Source organism: Pongo abelii, chromosome 19 (genome assembly GCF_028885655.2).
Source record: "Pongo abelii isolate AG06213 chromosome 19, NHGRI_mPonAbe1-v2.0_pri, whole genome shotgun sequence".
NCBI lineage: Eukaryota > Metazoa > Chordata > Mammalia > Primates > Hominidae > Pongo > Pongo abelii.
Window position 1 is genome coordinate 19683377 of NC_072004.2, and position 14798 is coordinate 19698174.

Here is a 14798-nt window from a genome sequence, read left to right on the forward strand (position 1 = left end):
GAGCATCAGATGAGTTTAAATTTACTATGCTAACAACCCTAAACTGAAATAAAATTCAAGGTAGGCTTTTAGGGTAGTAGTGATGCAAATCATAGAAAACACACACAGCAATCTATTAAAAATAAGCCACAACTTAAATCTAAATAAACATAAATGTACCAAAGTTGGTCAAGAAGCACTGGATTCTGATTGCTGTGGTTTGATAGGTGTTCACCCATCATACTGAGGAAGTGGAGTTGGGTATAACACCGTGGGCATCTCTATGTTTAGTCCAGGGAGTCTGTGAAACATGAATTTCTAATAATGATGAATAAGGACACACACACACACACACACACACACACACACACACACACACAAAAACCATTAATCATAAACCATTAATCATAAAACAGAACTATTTACCATGTCTGGATCAGAACACTCACAGATTAATGTTCAAAAGCCTACTAAGGAAATATAAATGAGACAGAAAATAGATACCTTGAAGGCATAGGGCTTAAAGAAGAGCTGAAGTTTATCTGGCCTCCAGCTGGATCTGGTTTGGTCAGATCAAATCAAGTCTGGTTTTAGTTTCCTTATTTATTTATAAAATTTATCCAATTACTTTATCTGTCTGTAATTTTTTAAACCAATTTGTCATTTTTATTTACCTATCTCCACCTATAGCTACCTCTCTATTTGATGTGGGAGCAAGAGAATGCCACAAGGAAAGAATTACTTCTTACTTTGCTGGCTGAAGAAGCTGGGTCCCTGGAGATGCTGGCCTGACTTTCCCACTGACTGGCACGCTTGGAAGCTGCCCACTGACACACGTCTTGGTTGGCCTGCCTACTACTTGGAGGAGAAAGCCAAGGAGAAGCACTGGCTCTTCTTCTAAGTACAAACAGGTACAACACAGTCTGTAATTAAATCTTCTACAGGTCATACCCCCCTACCTATTCCCTTCCCAAGACTCATAGATAATTTTAAAATTTTGATGCATTTATTAAATGGAGATTTATTATTTTCTGTTAATATTAAGTGTCTTTGAATATGAACATTTTTGTCTACTCTCTCAAAATATATGTAAAAACTTTTAATACCTCAAAGTTAGCCTTAGAATAAGGATGTGAAGTGGTGCTTGTACCATGGGTTGAAACAGGAAAGACAATGATCATATGAAGACTTGCCTTACCTTTAGCACAGCTAAAAGTGCTCCAAGTTCATCAGTCTGTGTTAGTTTCATTCTCCCACCATCTAGAAATGACTGTATATCTTTTAATGCATTTTGCAATAACTAGGGGGAAAAGGGAGACCCAGTTAGAAGGCAGAATAAAATCTGGTTGTCCAGGAATCAATTTACTAGCACCACTTAGGATGGAAGAGGGACAGTCTCTAGATGATGAAAAAAACCTTTAGACACACACATACACACACAAAGCAGAGATGCAGATCCAAGGAGATGGGATAAACTACCATGAATTCTTTTCTAGAAGAAAAGAATAATGAAGTGGTCTTATTGTACATGTTTACAAACCACTATGTACAAATGGTGAGCAAGAAAAAAGACAGAAGATGTTTAGCAAGAAAAATGTGATAATGGATAAAAAAGATAGCACAGATCAGAATTGCGGAAGCTCTGTAATATGGCAAACCCAGCCCTCTTAAAAGCAAGGCCATGTATGTGGGAACAGATGATACATTATAAAAACTTGGTTTCTGGAGGGCAATTCTGACCAAGATTGATTTCTTGACTCAGTAATCTCATTTCTAGAACTCTCTCCTTAAGAAACACTTCCTACATTGGGATGATGTGAACTGTAGCCTTGTTTGAAATAGTGGGAAAATTTTAAAAACTTCAATTTTGATGATTATGATATGATTATAAAAGAAGCTAACCCTCTGCTAAATGTAAAGCTCAACAACAATAACAACAGGCCCTTTGAATGCTTTATTTCATATACTTCTCATAAGAACCCCACAATGTGCTTATATCAGTCCCTTTTCAGGGAGGGACATGGAAGCTCCAAGAAGTTAATTTGTCCAAGGTCTCCCAGCCATAGCAGTTAGAAAGTATGAGGTATATTAACAGGAACCGAATAGATGTCCCAGAGATATTCAGTTTTAACAAAACAAGAAAGTTACAAAACAGCATGTTAAGTATGATCCCATTTAAAGTTGTAATTCTCATTTACATATAGAAAAAAATCTGAGGGCACGTAGCACAAATTGTCTTCAGTGGCTATATCTGAGCAGGAGACTAGAAGGAAGTTTATCTTAGATATAGAACATTTGAAATGTGTTACTCTAAATTTAAAAGATGTTAACAAACTGTCATTTGCATCATATTTTTAAAAAAGAAATAAAATACTGCAGATATATTTGGTGAAATCTCTCTTCACTTTCATCTTAAAGACAGTCACCAGCCCGCAACTATTGCTTTTATATTCAGAAGGAAAAAGAACAGTTTCCTCTAAAAACCTAGAATTGCAAAATATAACAAATAAAAAGCTTCTTATAATTTAAACCAAAATGGTATGATTTTTGTCTTTTTAGGTTACAAACATTTCATATATGTGTATTTCTCTAGACAAAGCTAATAATGCAAATTAAACTCATTAGTAACACTTTTCCAATCTGCTTCTAGACACATCTGCAACATTCACTATATCAATGATAGTCCACTTACCATGCAAAATGTGATATCATTCATATCAGATGATTTTGGAGATTGTAAAATAGTCAGGAAAGCTTGGAAACAGACATTTTGGTAGGGCTCCTCCAAATATGGCTGTCCTGGCACACTAAATGCATACAGAGAAAACAACTCAAACTCAGTCTCCTTTAAAATGAGGCTTGCAAAAGACTAATTAAAAATAGCAGTCATATAGACTATTGGAGTGGGAACATACCTTTGAATTCAACTATGCTATGGAAAATTATTATTTTGGTTAATTAGTTACTGCTGGGGGACAGGCACAGGGCTAGAATGAATATAGAAGAAGGGTGGTTTCCATATGGAAAGGTTACAAAAGTTTGTGGTAGAAAAAGTATGGAGAAAGAAAAATCTTGTTTTAGTTCTGCTGTTCAGTCCTAGGAGGGAAATAATCCAGACAGGTCCTGTCAAGCTAGAATCACACATCTGTGCCTGCCTTCCTACTCGCTGGACAGCGGTGTGCTATGCAGAGATGAGTTCACATTTGTGCTGCTCATTGTCTACTGCCTACTGTGAGAATCGAGGGTGAGCAGCTGGGGCTGTTTCCATCTTCTTCAAAGAAAAGAAATTGCCCTTTACAGATACATCTCACCAGCACTTAAATCTGCATGAATATATCCTTCTAAAAACTTAATATGCTTAGACTTTATACCAATAGAAAACAAAATTTTGACATACTGCACATTAAGTCACTATTACCACATTTTAGGAATATGGTCTTAGTCTATTTTTTCCTTCTTTACAAGCAATATTAACATTAACAAACAACCTAAGATGATTTTATTAGTAAAGTACACGGGAAATGCAAAGTTAGTTATTTGTCTAAGTTGGTTCTGGCTTCAGGCAGAGGGAACTACCTACAAAGGGCCCAATAGAGGCACTATCTTATTACCATTGAGAAACTTGACTGGAGCCACATACCTGAGACGCAAGTTTGCCATACAAGGTACTGTAGCTCTCCTGACTTCAGGATCAGACTGAGCCAAGTCACTCAACTTCATTAAGAGTCCGGTCTTGCCTAGCAGCTGTGGGAGGTACTAAGAAAAATAAGAGTCAATGTAGGTCAAAGAAAAGCTTCTAGGAAAATATTACATTTTAGACAGATTTCTTCTTTCTCTTTCTTTTTTTTTTTTTTTAACTAAATGGCAGTTAAGCACCAAAAGACTAGCTGTTAGATGAATGTCAGATGGATATGCAAAGATATGCCAAAAAGCATCAGTAACAATCATTACTCCCAGCCTGGGTAGCTGCTGATGCTCTTTAGTGTGGCCGCATGGCTGATGGGTAATGATAATATTAATAATGCTTACTATTTACCGAGGGCCATGAACTTGACAAGTATTGTCTCACTTCATCCTCAGAGTAACTATTTTTTTTTTTTTTTTGAGATGGAGTCTTGCTCTTTTGCCCAGGCCTGACTGCAGTGGTGCTATCTCAGCTCCCTGCAAGCTCTGCCTCCCGGGTTCATGCCATTCTCCTGCCTCAGCCTCCCGAGTAGCTGGGACTACAGGTGCCTGCCACCGCGCCTGGCTAATTTTTTGTATTTTTAGTAGAGACGGGGTTTCACCGTGTTAGCCAAGATGGTCTCGATCTCCTGACCTCATGATCCGCCCACCTAGGCCTCCCAAAGTGCTGGGATTACAGGCGTGAGCCACTGTGCTTGGCCCAGAGTAACTATTTTATACACAAGGAAACAAGGCCCAGAGTGGTTGAATAAGAATTGCTAGAGATTAGCGGCAAGATAGAAACCTGAACACAGTGTTGGCACCAGAGCCTGTGCTCCTGGCCTTTCAAAGGAAGGATAAAGCACTTTAAACTATCTTTTGACATTTTGAGCCATTGCAGTACACCAGAGCTGCCAGGGCTTGAAGAATTTCCATGTGTGTCCAGGAACTACACTGATGAATAGCCGAAATAGTATATGCCAACAGGAAATCCAAGTGCTGTTCATCAACAATTACCTAACAGCACAGGAAAAGATATATTCTGATGCAACTTTTAAAAAATATTATTCTTTTATGGACATGTATGCGCCCTTGAATCAAGCTGTATAAAAGAGTGTCTGTCATTTATGTGTCAAAAGGATCACCTCTAAAGGGCCTAAAAGTTTGATCAATGTAGGGGCCTTTTCCCCGCCCCGCACTCTTGCTCACTTCTTCCTCTTTAGTAAAGTAGAACTTGATGAAGTCCTTGTAATTTTTCCTTGAACTAACCAGACATTGGCAGCTGTGAATACACAGATATGAGTATTTCAATGCACTGAAATTTAATTAAACTGCCTTATACATAATAAATACTCAACGAATACACAGTGAACCAATATAACTGCTAAATACCTACTGCATCTCTAACATGACATGAGGAATACACCATGAAGAGATGGCATATCCCTCCTGTCAAGGAGCTGATAAAGTTGTTGGGACAGACCAGGCTAATCCAAGTGTCAATTCATGGACAATTGAGACAAACTGTCACCAAGTGCTGGAAAGCTGGTAAGGTGCTATAGGTGCCACTGGTGATCCGGAACATCTCCAATTGCCAGTGTTACAAAGATGATACACCTAAGACTAGTAAACAGACAGAAGCTACCCCATGTTAGTTTCAAAGATTCTAAACTGAAAACAGCCTTACTCCATGCAGCAGACACTGTTGGTTACCTACTAGCATCCATTTCTTCCTTCCCTACTGGCAGAGTACTAATTTAATTGCATGTCCACCTCTCCCACGTGAGACCTAAGGGTAAACACTAATTAGTTTAAGAGAGTGGGGCAACCTGGGGCAACCTTAACCCCCAAGGAACATTTGGCAATGGCTGTATACATTTTTGACTGTCACAATTGGAGAGGTGCTACTGGAGTCTAGTGGGTAGCGGCCAAGGATGCTGCTAAACATTGCATGATGTGCAAGACAGCCCCTAAAACAATCATCTGAGCCAAAATACCAATAGTTCTGATGTAGGCTAATTGTGGCTGCACATTTTAAGCATCGAGGGAGCTTAAGCCCTCCTCCAGGTGATTCTAATGTGTAGTGAATGTTGAAACTACCAGCTGGAGCCATTCTCCTGCTTAAAGACTGGTTTAGAGAGGTATTTACATGACCTAAGTCTCTCCAGCAAGATACTGGGGAGTCTGCTAGAGAGTTTATAGGACATGTTTCCTTACCCTTAAGTACAAGAGACACAACATAAAATAAAGTTATTTAGCTTCTGCTGAACATTAATCATTTCTTTGGCATGGGATGTCCAGAACTGGCACAGTCATCTTACGACTGTGAGAGATGCTAGCTGAGGATAACCCACATGCTAAGGATGGTGAAGGGAAAGATGAGCCTCTTATTATCAAGGAGCTACAGATGCCTCCCTTGGCACTTGGGACATGGAGTGATTCCTTTTTCTTTATTTTTTAAAAAATTGTTTAGTGACTCTGGGATGGTTTTTCTGTTTTTTGCAGCCAAAAGCATCCTAATTCACATAATGCTAGTTGATATGTTTTGTGCTCTTAAATATACTCACATACTCATGTGGTAACAGTCTTAAATAAATAACTGGAGTCTTTTTATCCTGCTGTCCCCTTGGCCCCAAGCTACTTCTTACATTTTAGAAGCATCAAAAGTAGACCACAAAAATGGTAGCTTCAGGAAAGGGGAAAAATATTGGTGGGAGAGAGGCAGGGGATTATTTCAATTTATTCTTAGATATATTTTGTTCAAGTGTATCTTTCATAAGAAATTATAAATTACCTGGGTGTGGTGGCGGGCACCTGTAGTCCCAGCTACCTGGGAGGCTGAGGCAGGAGAATGGTGTGAACCCGGGAGGCGGAGCTTACAGTGAGCTGAGATCGTGCCACTGCACTACAGCCTGGGCAACGGTGTGAGACTCCATCTCAAAAAAAAAAAAAGGAAATTATAAGCTTGGGGGGCCTGAATGATACTGGTTTACTGAACCAAACAGAAAGGCATACAACTAATAGACAAACTTCTAGAATTCTACAGAATAATTTTTTTTGGATCAGAGTTATATTTGCTTTGAAAGCATTCTTATAGCATCTCTAACAACAGCCTATCATACCTACTACAGATGTAGTATTTCAAAGGTATCTACTTACTCTCAAAGTTCATGATATGAATTCTAGAGTTACCCACATGATTACCTGTAATCTGTTAAGTAAGTGGTGGATAAGCTGGGACACTTTGCTGACAAGATGATTCTGATTAAGAGGTACCAGTCGGCAAGCCTGGACAAGAAGAGCGCTAACGTCCTACCAAAAAACAAAAAAAGGTAAAGAAGAGGTAAAATACTTATTAGTCAAGTGAGGATCCTCAAAACACAGCCAAATGGGAAAATAAAAGTAAATATTCACATTCAAAATGGGGAAAGAAAATATGAGGCAGGAAGGAAAAAAATGAAGTGATAGCACAAAAATAGGATGTGCTAAAAAAGAAGGAAAAAGCCAGGCACAGTGGCTCACACCTAATCCCAGTTCTTTGGGAGGTCAAAGCGGGAGGACTGCTTGAGCCCAGGAGTCCAAGACCAGCTTGGGCAACACAGGGAGACTCCATCTCTACAGAAAAAACTTTTTCAAAAAAATTAGCTGGATATGGTAGTGTGTAGTCCTAGCTTCTTGGGAGGCTGAGGTGGGAGGATGGCTTGAGCCCAGGAGTTCAAGGTCACAGCGAGCTATGATCTTGCTGCTGCACTCCAGTCTGGATGACAGATTTGAGACCTTGTCTCTTAAAAAAAAACAGAAAAAAAAAAAGGAAAACAATCAGTATGGTTTTGGTCAGGCTGAAGACTCTGTTCTCTACATATGTAGAGACAGTATAATTAAATAACCAAAGAAAGGCTTCTAGGGTATAAAAGCACAAACTGAAGTTAAAAATATCAAAAGGTAAGTGAACCAGATTTTCAATGCCGTTGGGAAAAATCAGTCCTAACTCCTAACACTTCTACGGATTTTACGAATAATTAGGGAATTCTTAAAAAAAAAAAAAAAAGAGGGACCTATTTGCAAGTCCCACTCTTCATTCATCCTTCGATGTTTATAGAATGACAAGGTTCTGAGCACCTACTATGTGCCATAGTGTGCTAGGTTTTTGGGCTCCAAAGGTCAAACATGTTCCTGAACCTCAAAGAGCTCACAAACTAGTGAGAGAGAAAGAAACACAAATAATTAAAATAAGGTGAATTAAGTGCTGAAAGAATAACGTACAAACTCTGTCCAGGAACAGTAATTAGGGAGGCCTTGTGGAGGTGATTGTAAAGCAGAATCTGGAATGATTTGAAGGATGAGGAGAAATTTTCCAGATAGGGCATCAAAAAACACTGCAAGCAAAGTGGACAGAGTATGCAAAAACCTGGAGGTGTGAAACACCAGTAGGTGCCCGAAGAACAGCAAGTTTTAAATGACTGCACACAGGAACAAACGGGGGAGTAAAAGGAGAGAATGGAAAGGCACGAAGTTTTGTTGCAAAAGTATCAAATTATACAAATACAGCTAAAGTCCTCGACTACTTCCTTAATCTCAGTCTGCTTCCTAATGACATACACTATTATTCTGTTGTCAATTCTTTCAGACCTTTTACTTTGCACATATAAACACACATATTTTAAAATCCCTCCTCCAGCTTCATACTGATCTCATTCTGTATGAATTGTTCTGTAACTTGCTCCAACCATTTACCAATACGTATTGAAGACTTTTCCAAAGCACATTTTAAATTTTATGATCAATTATTTTTTTTCCTCCTAAAGAAAAGATCATTCTGGCAGCAGAGGAATGACTGGCTTGGAGAGGAGAGAGACAGCAGGCAGGAGATCAGTCAGAGGAGACCAGCGGAACAGTCCAGGATAAGTCGCCTTGCCTGAGGTCTAAGACACTCGCTATCGGAACAGACAGGAGGGGATGAACTGAGAAATATATATGAGACACATTCTGAAATATCTGAATTGGACAGGATCTGGGATGAAGGAGGGAACAACCAGTGTTTGTGTCTTGTGTGACTTGGTGGATGGTGCATGTGTGTTGGAAGGTGGGATGGGCTGGGGACGGGAATGTGTGTTTGGAGCTAATGAATTTCATCTTTAGGAACTGTCTAGTTTAAGATGCCTGTGTAAGCAGGCAGCTTGCACCACTTCCCTCTTTCCTACATAGGGCCAGAAGGCCATGGTGTCAACAGTTGAGAGAATTCATTAATTTAAGGCCTGATGTGTGTAAGATTACTCAGAAAGATGGCAGAGGGGAAGAGCTAATGTGTAGGAACAGAAAACGTAGGGGCTTTGTGGCGGAGTTTTGTATAGTGTATTTTTATGAGCTTCAGTATTTTCATAAGCAAAAAAGACCTAATACTACCCAAGTTCTAAGATTCCCACGTGGTCCATGTACCATGTAGGCAATAAACAGTAGTAATGCATTTTGTCAACAAAGTGTTCTGGGTGCATAGAGAGAGAGTCAAGGAGGGTGCGGGCCGACGGAAAGGTGGTATCAGAGAGGAAACCTGACGCATTATCAGAGCAGGAGTCTCAAGTTGCATTTTGAATGACTCCAGCATGCCAAGCACTGCAGGGTCTTCCAAATGGAGAACTAAGAATGCGCCAAGGTAGGAGGGGGCACGCCAGCCTGTAACTAAATCATCAGGCATGAGAGTGGGAAAAGCAGGGAAAGGAAGGCGGAGGCCACCAGCTGAGTTCACCGAGGGGTGATGCCGGGACCAGCAGGGACCGCACCGGCTCTCTCCGGAGCGCGCCGACTACCTCCGGGGCCGCGCCACTGCCCTCGCTGTAGTTCTCGGAGATGAGCCGATCGAAGAGCAGGTGGATCTCGGTGCGGGCGGAGCTGCTGTCATCAGGGCGCAGGGCGCAGAGCCTGGCGGACAAGCGGCGAAACCCACTGCCTCACTCAGGGATTGATTCTCGCGGTGCCTCCCGCGGGTGCCCGGAAAGCAACCAGCAAGCAAGTTGCACAGCAGCCATCTTTTCTACGTGGTTCGGGTTGGGGGCGGGGGCGGGGGAGGAAAGAGTCCCAGGGAAATACTTCGGGGGCATCATCCCGCTCCGCGCGCTAGTTCCGGAAGTACCTTTTTTAGACCGGACTGGGACGCAGAGGGGTTTCCATGACTACGGGACCCTTCTGACTAGTACCCTGCAAATGCTTGTCACAAATTGGCTTGGAGGCCTGGCGCGGTGGCTCACGCCTGTAATCCCAGCACTCTGGGAGGCCGAGGCCGGCGGATCACAAGGTCAGGAGATCGAGACCATCCTGGCTAACACGGTGAAACCCCGTCTCTACTAATAATACAAAAAACTTAGCAGGGCGTGGTGGCGGACGCCTGTGGTCCCAGCTACTCAGGAGGCTGAGGCAGCAGAATGGCGTGAACCCGGGAGGCGGAGCTTCTAGTGAGCCCAGGTCCTGCCACTGCACTCCAGCCTGGGTGACACAGCAAGACTCTCTCAAAAAAAAAAAAGGCCGGGCGCGGTGGCTCACGCCTGTAATCCCAGCACTTTGGGAGGCCGAGGCGGGCGGATCACGAGGTCAGGAGATCGAGACCATCCTGGCTAACACGGTGAAACCCCGTCTCTACTAAAAATACAAAATATTAGCCGGGAGAGGTGGCGGGCGCCTGTAGTCCCAGCTACTCGGGAGGCTGAGGCAGGAGAATGGCCTGAACCCCGGGTGGCGGAGCCTGCAGTGCCGAGATCGCACCACTGCACTCCAACCTGGGTGACAGCGAGACTCCGTCTCAAAAAAAAAGAAGCAAAACTGGGTATGTGCGTTTTAGAGGTGTACCTTTTCAGCATTACAAATGAATAGAGATGAGTAGCAAGTTACTTTGGTCCACAGATTTTTGGTATCTTAACTAGTTTTGGATCTCTTCCACTAAAGGGATTGCCTGTTGAACGTTGTTAGGAATGTAAACTGAAGGCAAACTGCCTGGGTTTGAATTTTGTTCTGTCCCTTGCACCCTGCCTGGCTTCAAATCCTAGCTCTGCTTATTACCTTCTTTTAAGGGGATGATCTTTGAGCAAATGTCTTAGCTTCTGTTTTCCCAAGTAAATGGACACAATAGTTGCTACCTTGTGAAAGATTCATCTAATTGACCAGCGTTTACCCAGCAGCATCAGTGTTCAGTTTCAGTCATTGGTGATTCTGCAGTTGGACTGTGAGGGGGTGCTGGGATGGAGGAAAAGATACTTTTGATAACCGAGAGGCCGCTTTTCTCTGCTTTTGTGTCAAAAGGGGAGAAGGGAGTTTGGAGAGGGAAACGAATTCTGTTCAATACTAAGCTCTCTTCCTCAAAATCAGAGGTGCATAGAATGTGTATTAATTTACAGAATTTCTAGACTTCAACAATCTGATTTTTTTTTAATTTACTTTTATTTTTTCAGGTTGAGACTGAGCTAAAAATCTGTGGCAACGTTCTGGATGTACTGGACAAACATCTCATTCCAGCAGCTACCACTGGCAAGTCCAAGGTTTTCTATTATGAAATGTAGGTTCTATACTAACAATTAACAAGTGTACTTCAATAATTTTAAGTGCTCTCAGGAATAATTGGCTTTGTTTCTTTTTTTTTCTTAGACATTTCATATTATTTTCCTTATTAAATATAACCAAAATCCCACAGAAATTCACTGAGGAGCCTCTAAATATCAACAAAATTATCACTTGAAAGACTAGAATTAAACAAGCAAATGGTTCCAAGAAATGACATGAGTGTATTAATCATAAAATTTCTGCATGAAACATTCAGCCAGCACTGTTCAATGTGTGGCCGTTTGGGGGAGGGGAATGAGATAAGTCCCATGAAAGCAGAAGAATATAAATAAGTAAAACAAAGGCTAATACATTTTTATAATAGCCTGACCATCTTTTTATTCCAACATTAACTATCCTTCTAACATTAAACAATTATTTTTAAATAAAAGTTGGAAACCTACATAGAAGAAAGTCATGATTCTAAAAAGGCCACCTTTTAATCTTACATTTTTCCTTTCTAGTATAGAACCTACATTTCATAATAGAAAACCCTGGACTTGCCAGTGGTAGCTGCTGGGATGAGGTGTTTGTCCAGCCCATCCAGAACGTCGCCACAGATTAACTTCATAGCTCAGTCTCAACCTGAAAAAATAAAAATATATTTTAAAAAATCAGATTGTTGAAGTCTAGAAATTCTGTAAATTATTGAACATCCTATCTACCTCTGGTTTTGTGGAAGAGAGCTTAGTATTAAAGAGAATTCATTTCCCTCTCCAAACTCCCTTCTTCCCTTTTGACACAAAAGCAGAGAAAAGCTGCCTCTCAGTTATCAAAAGTATCTTTTCCTTTCTGCATGCAATTAAGTACTACACACACACACCACCCCCACCCCAGCACCCCCTCACAGTCCAGCTGCAGAATCACCAATGACTAAAACTAAACACTGATGCTACTTGGTAAACGCTGGTCAATTACACGAATCTTTCACAAGGTAGCAACTACTGTGTCCATTTACTTGGGAAAACAGAAGCTAAGACATTTGCTCAAAGATCATCCCCTTAAAAGAACTTCATAAGCAGAGCTAGGATTTGAAGCCAGGCAGGGTGCAAGGGACAGAACAAAATTCAAACCCAGGCAGTCCGCCTTCAGTACTTACATTCCTAACAACGTTCAACAGGCAATCCCTTTAGTGGAAGAGATCCAAAACTAGTTAAGATACCAAAAATCTATGGACCAAAAAAACTATTGCCACTCATCTCTATTCATTCTCTATTCATCTCTGCAATCCCTTTAGTGGAAGAGATCCAAAACTAGTTAAGATACCAAAAATCTATGGACCAAAAAAACTATTGCCACTCATCTCTATTCATTTATAATGCTGAAAATGCACAGCACCTCTAAACACACATACCCAGCTTGCTTCCTATTTTTTCTCTTCTTCTTTTTTTGAGACGGAGTCTTGCTTTGTCCCTCAGGCTGGAGTGCAATGGCATAATCTCAGCTCACTGCAACCTCCGACTCCCGGGTTCACACCATTCTCCTGCCTCAGCCTCCCGAGTAGCTGGGACTACAGGCAGCCACCACCATGCCCGGCTAATTATTTTTTTGTATTTTTAGTAGAGATGGGGTTTCACCGTGTTAGCCAAGATGGCCTTGATCTCCTGACCTTGATCTCCCAAAGTGCTAGCTAGCAAAGGGAAGCAGGAAGCAAAGAGAGTAGCTGATACGTTGGGAGAAGATGTGAAAAGTTCTTCACATCTTCACATCACATAGAAAGCAAGAGAGAGAGCAAGAAGGGTAGGATTAGAGTCAAAGCAAAGCAGCCATGTGTGTGCCTGGGAGCTTCCATCTGGGGTAGACTGCTGAATTCTCTCACTCATTCTGGCCCATTCCAGCCCAATGTGCTGATGGCTGGCTTAGCCTGTTTTTGTTGTTGTTGTTGTTGGTTTTATAATGACTCTGCCTCCGTTCTATTCTCTACCCTTTGACAAAAGTCTCATGCAAATATTTAATACTTAAACCCCACTCTATTTGAAATATCTTCCTAGGTGGGTGTCCCAGCGTTTAGTTTCCTCCCTGCTAATTCACTCCTGCTGTGTCCACCTTCCTCACATGCCTCTGTAATCAAGCCATTGCCCTGCTCTAAAGCGGGCATTTGCTTTGGGTTGGGGTAAGGACAGGGAGCACTTGGGGTTGGGAGCAAGGGGAACTGGCCTCGTGTCCTGCTAGGCCAGTTCCTATGGCCAGAGAAAAGGGCTCTGCCTGGGGACTTAACTCCTTTGCTCAAGGTTTGAACTTTTGGCTGAAAGACATAGGCTGAGTCTCCAGCATCCGAAGACATTTTCCCCAAATTTTAGTAAGTCCCTGCTCTGATTTGTTTTCTCTTCCCTTCCCATCTTCTCTTTACAGATGATCACAGCCAAGACTGCTGGTCAATCCAGGCTGCTGATTTGCAGACAGCTGGAGTGAATGTCTGTGTTTGCCTGCCCTGAATCTTCTCTGTGTTCTTCCAGTTCCATCAACTCAGCTGTCCTTTGGAGAGCCATCCCTGGCAAACACCCTCAGCCATGTGGCATTCTGACTCCAGGGCTGGATGGACATTGACCAAAGCCAGGCCAGCCTTCACTGTCAGTGCTGGAGAAGACAGGCCATCTTTCTGCTGGTGTTGCCAAGCTGGAAGGACACATACCTGGAGCCCTGCACTGCAGGAGCTTTTTGGTTGCTTGGACCAATACTTTTCTTTTAAGGAAAACCACAGAGTCACTTGCCAACACCCCACCAGCAAGAGAAAGCCACATCCACACCTCTGGGGAAGAGGCCCCTGGCTGGTGACTCACTTACCCGCTCCCACTTTGTACAGGGCCCTTCTTCTGGAGTAACCAAGCATGCGGCAGAAGACAGTGGCATCAGAATTGTGCCACTCATCATCACAAATGGTCCCTCAGGTACCACTGTAGTAAACTTCAGCCCAGCCTCGGTTATGACTGCCGACAATCCTGACGGACACTGCGTTTTCACCTGGGCAAAGAAACAACATGTGGGAGAGGCGAGGAAGCCCCCTTGGGGCTTTGGGTAAGTACGGGCTCTTTCTTTTCATTTTGGAGTTCTACAGTTAAGGAAAAGAAATGCCCCTGCTTGACTGTCACCAGAGCCTGGAAGATCCCACTTTATAGTACCAACCCAACCTGGCATGCAGCCTCTGTGCATCTGGGGCCTGCAGGCACAAGGCCAGGGGGGCAGGTGCCCCTATGGCTGGTTTGCAAATCGCATACACCACGTCTTGTCATGTGTCGTGGAGAGAAAAAAAGAAAAGTTGAGAAAAGAGAAGGAAGGAAGCAAAGAATGGAGGGAGAGAGGGAAAGGAAGGAGGGAGGGAGAGGAAAGAAAGAAGGAAAAGGGGAGGGAGAGAGGGAGGGAGAGAGGGAGAGAGAAAAGGAAACGAAGCAGTAGAAAGGGGGAAGGAAGGGAGAGAAGGAAGGGAGGGAGAGAGGGAGAGAGAAAAGGAAAGGAAGCAGTAGAAAGGGGGAAGGAAGGGAGAGAAGGAAGGGAGGGAGAGAGGGAGAGAGAAAAGGAAAGGAATCAGTAGAAAGGGGGAAGGAAGGGAGAGAAGGAAGGAAGGGAGAGAGTGG

At 42.5% G+C, this 14798-nt stretch overlaps 1 long non-coding RNA gene across 1 annotated transcript; it reads right to left on the minus strand.

Annotated features, from left to right (window-relative positions):
• Positions 1–626: 626 nt before the first annotated feature.
• On the minus strand, positions 627–7212 carry LOC129051029 (uncharacterized). The gene is made up of 4 exons (XR_010138080.1): positions 6847–7212; positions 3620–3735; positions 2672–2786; positions 627–1279 (listed from the first exon to the last, which is right to left on the minus strand). It is a non-coding gene; the product is annotated as an uncharacterized LOC129051029 (long non-coding RNA).
• Between the last annotated feature and the right edge of the window lie 7586 nt (positions 7213–14798).